At 47.0% G+C, this 10,352-nt stretch overlaps 1 pseudogene; it reads right to left on the minus strand.

Moving 5' to 3' along the window:
* Window positions 1-1,387: 1,387 nt before the first annotated feature.
* Window positions 1,388-2,087, minus strand: LOC116086291 (annotated as a pseudogene).
* Window positions 2,088-10,352: the final 8,265 nt, after the last annotated feature.

Here is a 10,352-nt window from a genome sequence, read left to right on the forward strand (position 1 = left end):
TCCTGTGTTGAGATTACAGGCATTAGTCACCATGCCCAATATGCTTTTGTGTGTCTTGTGTCACCCCCACCCCCACCCTGTCATGTGTATGCACATGTGCAAGACACTGCAAATGTAGAGATCAGAGGACAACGGGCTGCTTGGCTTTGTCTTAGGGAATCAGTGTTCAGGCTTAGCTGCAAGCATCCTCACCTGCCATCTTGCTGACTCTCTCTCCTCCTTCCCCTTTTCCTTTTTCCTTTTGATAGAGGTTTAAAACCTCTAAGAAAGCAGATCCCCACCTAGAGTGTCCAACTCAGAAAACCTTCATTAAAAAAATCCCTTGAGGAGCTGGAGAGGTAGCTCAGCGGTTAAGAGCACTGACTGCTCTTCCAAAGGTCCTAAGTTCAAATCCCAGCAACCACATGGTGGCTCACAACCATCTGTAATGAGATCTGATGCCCTCTTCTGGGGTGTCTGAAGATAACTACAGTGTACTTACATATAATAAATAAGTAACTCTATTAAAAAAAAAAAAACAAACAACCTGAAATTCCCCAGTGTGAAACCAGAAAATCCCTCAATACTCACTGGGTCGGTCCTCCGCCTAGTACAGCCAGGATTTCCAAATTCTAAAATCATTTGCTCTTTTTTCCCAGAGGTCACTAATGAGAGTCCAAAGCAAATCTCAACTGCAACTGTCTAAACTCCTCTTAAATAGAACAGGGAATGTCCCTGATCTCAGCCAGGAGCTGAGGCAGGAGGATCGTGAGTCACAGGTTTTGGGCTCCCAATGGCATCACCCAAGTCTCTGCCTATGTCCTCACAAGGCCTTCTCCCCCAGGGGCAGAGGACCACAGACACTAGTGGGAAGCTTCATCCAGGATCTTCCATTTCTATTTGATCCAGTTGGCAAGGCCCAATTTCCAAGTAAGGTCTTCTGCCGAGGTTCTGGGCCTGCACTGTGTTGGAGGACCTCTTTCAGTATTTCCTGAGACTCATGGGATCTTTCCCAGAATGAGAAAGAGATTCTCTGCCACTCCAAAGTCTTCCTCTAGAGGGCGCTCAGTCACCCTGGAAGTGCCCAGCTCGGTGCCAGGCACAGCCTCATCTACTCCTCCCAGACACCAAGCACTCATGTCTGCTACCGGATGATAGGGATGGAGGCTCCACATGGGTGACTGAGAACCAGAGCTAGACCTGCAACCAGAACTCTTTTTCTACCCCCTGCTGTCTACAGGGAACACCCTGTGGACAAAACTTTATTCTATAAAGAAACAAAGTCATTTCCTAGCACCCTTCTTTGTCTTTATCCATAGCAAAATAAATAGCTGATCTGTGACAGCAGTTCTGGGGTGCAGTGGGGATAAAGAACTTGCTGGAAGGCCTTAGCCCTGGCTCTTAAGAGTCAGCTGTCATCCTCCTCCTCAGACTCTCCCTCAGACTCAGGTATGATCTCAGGCAGCTCATTCTCCTGATTCTCTGCTGGAATCTTCACGACGGGGCCTCCCACATGAATTTGATGGTAACTTTGAAATCAGCCATCTCATTCCCAAACAGCTTCAGGACATGGGTCTGCTCTGGGGTCAGCATGTCACCCTCCTTGCATACTTCATAGTCAGAGTCACCACACCTTTCTTGAGGGCAGTGGGCAGACCCAGCTGTCTCAGCTGTGGCTCCATGGAATAAGGGAACTGCTTCAGGGGCCCTGGCTCCAGGCTCCCAGTTAAAGTTGCTTTGTTCCAGCTCTAGCAGAAACCCATTTCTGCATACTTTGTGAGCCTCTCATTCACTACCTTCTTCGTGCGGTTGGTGAAGAGGAGCCCAGCTTCACCGCTCAGCTTCTTGCTGACTTGACGTAGGATGTCTTTGTATTCGTCAGATGGGCTTCGACCCAAGACCACCATCACCACCTTGTGTTTGCCAAAGAACATGCGGCTGTGCTGGTAGGCACTCAGCTTGCTGTTCCTCATGTTGGCCACAGAGAAGATTAAGAGGTACTTGTAGGTGCCCACACATTTCCAAAGCTCCTCTATCAGGTGCTGTTTCAGTTCTGAGCCTTGGCAGTTTTTGTTAAGGAAACTCTTGTTTCTCTTGAATTTGGGCATTGCACTAAAGGCACGTGCTGCAACTGGAACTCTTGAGCCCTTCAGTCAGTGTCCTCATAGTTCTAGAGCACTATGGGATGGCCTACCCAACTGTCCATCCTCGGGCACATTATGCTACACACACACACACACACACTCACACTCAGCCCCACACCTAGTTACACCACCACCTCATTTAATCAACTTCCCTACCACTTAAGCCTACCCACTCAGGGATGGGAGGAAATGCAGGCAGCTGCTCTCCCACTGTGTTAATTTCCTGAAGCTGCATTAATAATTGACCACATACTCAGGGGTTTGCATCATTCATAAATTCTTTTATACTCCTTGAGAGGTAGAAATCCACAGTGATTTTCTTATGGCTAAAAGCCTTTGGGAGGCTCTTCCCACTTCCTGAAGCTGCTGCCTCCCTTGGCTCATGGCTCCTTCATTAGGTCTCTTCTGTAACTCCTGCTACTGGCACCTTCCCAATTCTTGCCTTTTGGGACTATCTCTGTGACTATGGTGGACTCCCTGGCTCCTTAACGACACCTGCAAGTCCTTTTGACACACCCTGAGCACTGAATGGAGGACTTGGAAGTTCTCAGGGGCCATTATTCATGTCTGACTTTATGTGGGTAACCTTTTTTTTTTTGGTTTAAAAATTTAAAACTATTTGCTTATGTTCTTGTGTGGATTTAAAACATTAGTGATTGCCGGGCAGTGGTAGCGCATGCCTTTAATCCCAGCACTTGAGAGGCAGAGGCAGGCGGATTTCTGAATTTGAGGCCAGCCTGGTCTACAGAGTGAGTTGCAGGACAGCCAGGGCTATACAGAGAAACCCTGTCTCGAAAAAACAACAAAAACAAAAAACAAAAAAATTAGTGATTAACTCTGAGTCACTAAGAATGTATTAGTATCAAATTAAAGAAAGAAACCAAAGTCATTGAACCAAGAGTGAGCCCAGATTAGAGCTCTTTGCCTCAGTCTCCCTGTGTCTTCTGTCCTCTTGTCCGTCTGAACCTGTGACTGCCTGAAGGCTGCCATATGACTGAGTCCCTGTGCGTCTGTTTGTCTGAATGTGTCTTTCCCTAACAAAGGACTTTGCTCTGTTCTTATTGCACAACACAGAAAGCATCACATGGGGAAGGAGTGAGGGATACTTTACAGAAATCTCAAGCAGAATTTTACAAGGGATTAAGTCACTGACTGCATCTGCCCCAGATAGCGAACAGTGTTACAAAAATCATTGTTTGCTAGGTGATATCTGTATGCTGTGTTCAACATTTATGATAGATGTTCATTTTATAAGGTTACTTTTTACTTCTTTTTGCTCCTTTCAGCAAATGATTATTAGTACATGCATGTATTACTCTGAGTTCAGGAAAAACAGATTTTTTAAAAGATTTATTTATTTTATGTATGTGAGTACACTGTTACTGTCTTCGGACACACCAGAAGAGAGCATTAGATCCCATTACATATGTTTGTGAGCCACCATGTGGTTGCTGGGAATTGAACTCAGGACCTTTGAAAGAACAGTCAGTGCTCCTAACTGCTGAGCCATCTCTCCAGCCCCAAGAACACACATTTAAGATTACAGTTTTGCATTAGTTTAAATTATAAAGGTTAGTTACATGGGAAATCCACGGCAAGTGATACTTACTGTTACATTGTTCTCTTGAAGGCAAGTTAAGCAAAGGGCTGAGTACACAATAGGGCAGCTGTCTTAAGTGGCCTCAAGGTGTATTGGAAACTCTGGCTTTGAGGTCTAGGAAAGTTCCCATGACTTAGAATGTAAGAGACATTAAATAATATTGTATCGCTACAATTTTTGTTGTTTTGTTTATTTTGCTTTATTTTGAGAGGGAGTCTCTAAATGTAGCTCTGGTTGTCACTTGAACTCACTCCTCAAACTCACAGAGATCTTCTTGCCTTTGCCTCCTGAGCGCTGGGATTAAAGACACACACCACTGCACCCACCCTGTTTAACATCACCACAATTTGTATTTTATGTGTGTAGGTGTTTGGGCTGTATGTGTGTCTGTGCACCATATACTTGCAGTGCCTGAGATGGTCAGAAGAGGGTGTCGGAGCCTTTGGAACTGGTATTCTAATTGTTAGCTGGCAGGCAGAGCCTGGGACCTGAACCATGTTTTTCTGTAAGAGGGACAAGTGCTCATGACTAAGTCCTTATTCATATTTTACAGTACTGGGATGAAATCTTGGCCTTACACATTCTAGACAAGTGCTCTATCTTTGAGCTACATTCCAGCCCTGGGAGAGCACCACGTAAGCCTCCTACACATCCATTGCTCCCCCTCATAACCCCTGGGCACATCGATGCACCAGGTTCTTGATGACCACTGCTGCTCAGAATGAAAGAGAAAGAGATGGAAATTGAGCCAACACAGGGGACTATGCTCGCTCCGTGGCTCTCACAACCCTGCCAAGCTGAGGCCTTCTTGATAGTAACAAAATTATAGGTTCAGTCTGTGTCGGGTCCTTAATTTAAACACCTTGTGGCTTGAGGGCACACACTAGCCCATTGTTAGCAAGGATTCTCCATAAAAGTAGGTCCAGTATGGTTTATTATGGACACACAGCTACAGAGGCCCGAAAGGCTGAGACCCAGAGAAATGAAGCGGCTGTGGGAGTTTATCATTATTATTATTATTACTATTGGTTATTTGAGACAGAATCTATTATGTAGTTTTGGCTGTTCTGGAACTCCCTATGTAGACTAGGCTGGCCTCAAACTCATAAATTCAATTTGCCTTTGTGCTAGGATTCAAGGCATGCGCCACAATGCCCAGCTTATTATTAGTTTTAGAGTGTGTGTTGGTGTGTGTGGGGGGGTGTTGAGGGCTGTGTGTGTGTGTGTGTGTGTGTGTGTGTGTGTGTGTGGAATAGCACACACTGAGGTCAGAGAACAATTTGCAAGCAGGAGTCAACTCTCTCATTCCACCATGTTTTCCAGAGATCAGACGCAGGTTGTCAGCCTTGGTGGCAAGCCCCTTTTCCTGCTGAGACATCTTGCTGGGCCTGGAGCTGTTGTTTAAGTACTAGAGTTCATAGAACTCTTATGTCCAAAGAGAGAATAAGAGAGGTGTTCAGCTTCAGAGGCAAGAGCAGATCTCGCCAACAGTGAAGGTGGGTCTCTGTACTTGGAGCACTGATTCACGTTTTAGTTTGTTCTCCAGGAGCTCTCACACATGCAGCAGAGGCTGTGCTCTGCCAGCTATGGGGCATTACTAGCCCAGTTGGGAAATACATGCCCTCTGAAGAAACTGAGGCCCACACAGGCAAAGTGACTTGACCATGGCCACACAGCCTGTGCTCCAATCTCTTAGGTCCATGTTCACTAGATGTTGAAGGAATATCTGTGTGATAGGATGCAGGGAAAGGGGGCTTGCTGTGGAGTATTGTGGGATCCTCAATATTCATTGTTCTTGGCCGCCTGCGCCAACGTAAATGAAAGAAAGGGTTCTTCTGGTAATAGGAGTAAGAAATAGATAGGAAGAGATTGAAAGAGATAAGAAGAGATAGGCTAGCCATACTGTACCTTACCCACGTGGGAAGATAAATATTAGACAACACAAGTTCTGGTCACTCAGTCATCTTGAATTTTTAATGCCTCTCCTTTGTTCCCCCAACAGGTAAAATACCTGGGGCAAAAAACCCTTCCCCCAAAATACGTCAGTGTAACAGTCTAATCAGTGACTTCCTTGTTACTCTGTGGGGTTGGAGCTTCTGAATGTAACCGGAACCAGGTTTCGCTCAACAGGCGGGCAGCTGCTGTGCTGGGGCCAAAGTGGTTGTTGTTCACTGTCCGGGCTTTGGGGAGGGAGTCCACACATTGTGCCTGGCACTGCTCTTCTTCCAGGCATTAACCTTCTCATCCCTGTGCACAGGTTTCCAAACCATATGTCCCATAGCCAGATGTCCCCAAACAGCCTCCCTCTACCAGCTGAGCCCTATCCATCAGTACAACCCCAAGGACCTGCAGATGGTGGCCCAGCTGCAAGCATGAGGTCCAGAACCCCATGGGCCCTTATTTATTCTCAAAGTTAGAAACAGCTGAGGTCTTTTTTCTTTTGAGTCAGTCTCAGGCCAGGCTGGCATTAAACTCACAGGACAACCTTGAATCTCCTGCCTCTACCTCCTGATTGTGAGGTGACAGTAAGTGAGTTGTGGGGTGCTGGGGACCAAGCCCAGGGCTTTGTGCATATTAGGCAAGTACTCCACCAGCTGAGACTCATCCTTAGCTCCAGCTGACTTCTAAGGACCTGCCTAACACTTTCCTGATCTCACATCATTTAAGTGTTTTGTTTTGTTGAGACAGGGTTTCTCCATGTAGCCCTGGCTGTCCTGAACTCATTCTGTAGACCAGGCTGGCCTCAAACTCAGAGATCCATCTGCCTCTGCCTCTGTAGTGCTAGGATTAGAAGCGAGCACCACCACTGACTGGCAGATTTAATCATAAACACTAAGCAGAGATAGCTTTCCATGAGATTGGCTCTGTTACTTCACAGACTTGACTTGTCCAGTCTCAGATGAAAAGTGCCGGGTGGAACTCAAACCACATTAAGCCCAATGGAAGCCCATTTGCTTTCCAGCCAACGCTCCAAAGGAGGAGGGAAATAAACTTGCTAGACCAGGACTTCCAGAGACTGGGCTTGGAGGTGGTCAAGGTGTTCGGTGGATGAGGGGCAGGAAAGCATAGTAGCAGCACCGATTGCTGCAGCAAGGGTGTGGTGTAGAAAGGGGGTATGGCCATGCATCCAGAAAACAGCCAGTGTGTATGAGTAGGAGGTGTACCCTCAAGAAATTGATGATGAAAGCTTTTGAAATGGGCAGACTCCACCCCGTGTCTTTCTGGTACAGGCTTCTGAGTTACCTTAGCCCTCCACCTCCAAGCTGTCTGACAGCACTGTAAATTGTTCAGAACTGGATGCAAATGAGGCTGTGCTCAGCCAGCACTTGCAAGGCAGAGGCAGGTGGATCTCTGAGTTTGAGGCCAGCCTGATGTACAGAATGAGTTCCAGGACAGCCAGGGCTACACAGTTATGTCTTATAAACAAAACACAACAAAACGAGAGATGGGGGGTAGGGGTAGGGGTAGGGATAGGGAGAGAGAGAAGGGTGGGGGAGAGAACAGTTACCCAGAGGCATGCAGATGTGTCCACCTGTAAAGGTGACCACTGCCTCAGAGACCAGTTCTGCATCTATATATAAATTCCTTCTTTTGTTTTGTTTTTTTGAGACAGGGTCTCACTGTGTATCCCTGACTGTCCTGGAACTCACCATCTTTCAGCATTTTTAATGGCTGCTTTGATTAATAGTAAAATGGTATTAGTCCTCAAAAATAAATAGAATAAACAAGCAAGCTCATGCTTGTAAGGCATTTATTGACCAATCATCCCAGCTTCTGCCTTTGGCTTTGAGACAGGATTTCATGTCGGCCAGGCTAGCACTGAACTCATGGCAGAGAGTGATGATGGAGGGGTCTGTCTGGCCTCTCTGACTGAGGGGGCTGCTGTCTGTGGCCAGCTGGACAGGCCAATGACATGAAGGGTGTTAGGACAGGCTTGTAGGCAGTCCTCAAGGATTGGTTTGTTTGGTTTTGTCTCAAGTACCAGGATGTTAGGAGTCCCCCTGCACCTTCAGCTACCATATCAACATGTTTGTCATACATCCAGCCCTCTGTGCTCATTGTATGCCCAAGTGACAGGTGATCTTGTGACCCCCAACAAACAGAGGGGTAGAAAAGGACAGAAGGAGGATTCGAACCCCAGTAGTCTGGGTACCTCCATAGATCTACATGCTAATGGGTTTTATGGGAACTCCTAGATCTAGCTCGAAGAGACAGTGGTCTGTCTGTCTGGGAGAGGTCTTCGTTTGGAACATCTCCCTTATCATCACTTGAGACCATTTGGTGTAACTGACTCCTCACCAGCCAGCTTGCCTTCAAACATCCCGTGCCCTGGGAGACGGCTGGCATGGCTGTCTGTCTCAGAGCCCTTATGCTGCCATACATCCCCTGCCCTGGGAGACGGCTGGCATGGCTGTCTGCCTCAGAGCCCTTATGCTGAGATGGGACAGGGGGGCAGGCTTCCTTAAGCAGTGGACCTCAAACTTCCTAATGTTGTGACCCTTTAATATAATTCCCCGTGTTGTGGTGACCCCCAACAATAAATTTTTTTGTTGTTACTTCATAATTGTAATTTTGCTACTGTTATGAAGAAGCATAATACAAATATCTGTGTTTTCCAATGGACTTAACGTGACCACTATGAAAGAGTCATTCAACTCCCAAAGGGGTCTTGACCTACAGGTTGAGAACCACTGCTCTACAGGAAACCAGCTTCCTCCTGTGTACCTACTGAATGGAAGGCCCTTGACCAGACTCCTACATGGGATATTCTACAAGGACATTTTCATCATGAAGTCACACCACACAGGAAGCCTAACGTTGGAGATGTTAAGCAGCTTGTCCATATGGCACAGCTGGAATTTGAAGCTAAGCCAGTGTCTCTCAGGTCCCAGTCAAACTCAGGCTACCTTCCCAGGTCCTCTCATCCCAGCCGAGGCCCAGCAAAGGGGGACCATGGGCTCTTGCTTCCTTCCTGGAGATGTAAGACAGGCCTGTTACAAGAAGCACAGTACCAGACTCTTGCCCAGTTCTCCAAGATCAGTTTGGAGTCAACATGTCTTCCTGTGGGCTATAACTGGGTTATGTCTTGGCCTTAGTTCTTAGGGCCTTGATCCCTGCTGCTCTCTCCGCCACATACAAAGGCCAGATCTGTAGCTAATGCAGGTTAGAAAGAAATAGCCCTGTGCTCCTGCCTCTGAGAGAAGCACTTTCACATACTGTGTGCACGCTGGGACGGAGAGGGGAGTCTTACCACTCGTTTCTCACCCCCACCTCTTGCAGCGCTCACACTGGCAGCATCACACTGATGTTGGCTGCTCTCAGTATCCATGCTCTCCTTCTTCCAAAGCAATAGAATCTCTGAACTCGGGCTGGTGAGATGGCTCAGCGGGTAAGAGCACCGACTGCTCTTCCGAAGGTCGTGAGTTCAAATCCCAGCAACCACATGGTGGCTCACAACCATCTGTAATGAGATCTGACGCCCTCTTCTGGTGTGTCTGAAGACAGCTACATTGTACTTACATATAGCAATAAATAAGTCTTTGAAAAAAAAAAAAAGAATCTCTGAACTCTGCCTAAGCAGGCCATCCAGAAGGAACACGGCCATCCAGAAGGAACATGACATGTTCCAGCTCCCTTGTATCAAGGTGGGGACCAGATGATTGAATTCTGACCAATGGAATATGAGCATAAGTGCTTGCAACTTCCTGGTTGTGCCCTTCATGGAAATGGTGGGTCCTTTCCTAGTTCCAGGACAGCCAGAGCTACACAGAGGAAATCCTGTCTTGAAAAGCCAAAAAACAACAAACAAAATGAAACAAAACAAAAAGAGTAGCTTAAAATAGTAGCTTTAAAGCACAGGATAAAGAGATTGAAAACCACTAATCACTATACAGCTGTGGCTACATGACAAGATCCTACCTCAAAAAAATTATTATCTTAAAGAGTACATTTTTTTTTCAGGCAGTGATGGTAGATGCCTTTAATCCCAGCATTTGGGAGGCAGAAGCAGGTAGATTGATGAGTTTGAGGTCATCCTGGTCTACATAGTGAGTTCCAGGACAGCAAGGGATATATAGAAAAACCCTATCTCAAAAAAACAAAACAACAGAAAAAAAAAAAGTAAATTTTTCCAGGCTCAGGTGGGGGCAGCAAGAAGGTGGAACAGAAGGAGAGTATGAGTGAGAACAAAGGACAGAGGTCATGAGAGCAGAACTGTCCCCCCAACCCCACGGCTGACTGAGGCACTGGGTGAGCTAGCCTGGGACTGTGCTGGAGAACTTGCCCTAGAGGAGCGGGTGCAGCCAGCCAGCCAGCTGACCAGCTCAGCTACCACCTAGGCTCAGACCCAGGGCTCTGAGCTGGCCCACCCAGCATCTACCTCATCTATGCACTGCTGGGTTGTGTGAAGGGGCGGGTCCTGCAGATCCAAAGCTGACACAGGGCAACAGCAGGAGTCCCCATGAGGAACCAGTCCAGATGGTGTAGCAGAGGCCACAGGCCTGGAAAACAAACCAAGGACTCAGTGCAATGAACGCTTGCAAGGAAAGAAGTGTGGACAAAAGAGCAACCATGGGACATAGTACAGCACCCACGACAAGATTTTCTTTTCTTCTTCTTTTCTTTTCTTT

The sequence above is a fragment of the Mastomys coucha genome, unplaced genomic scaffold, assembly GCF_008632895.1.
Source record: "Mastomys coucha isolate ucsf_1 unplaced genomic scaffold, UCSF_Mcou_1 pScaffold12, whole genome shotgun sequence".
In the NCBI taxonomy this organism is placed as follows: domain Eukaryota; kingdom Metazoa; phylum Chordata; class Mammalia; order Rodentia; family Muridae; genus Mastomys; species Mastomys coucha.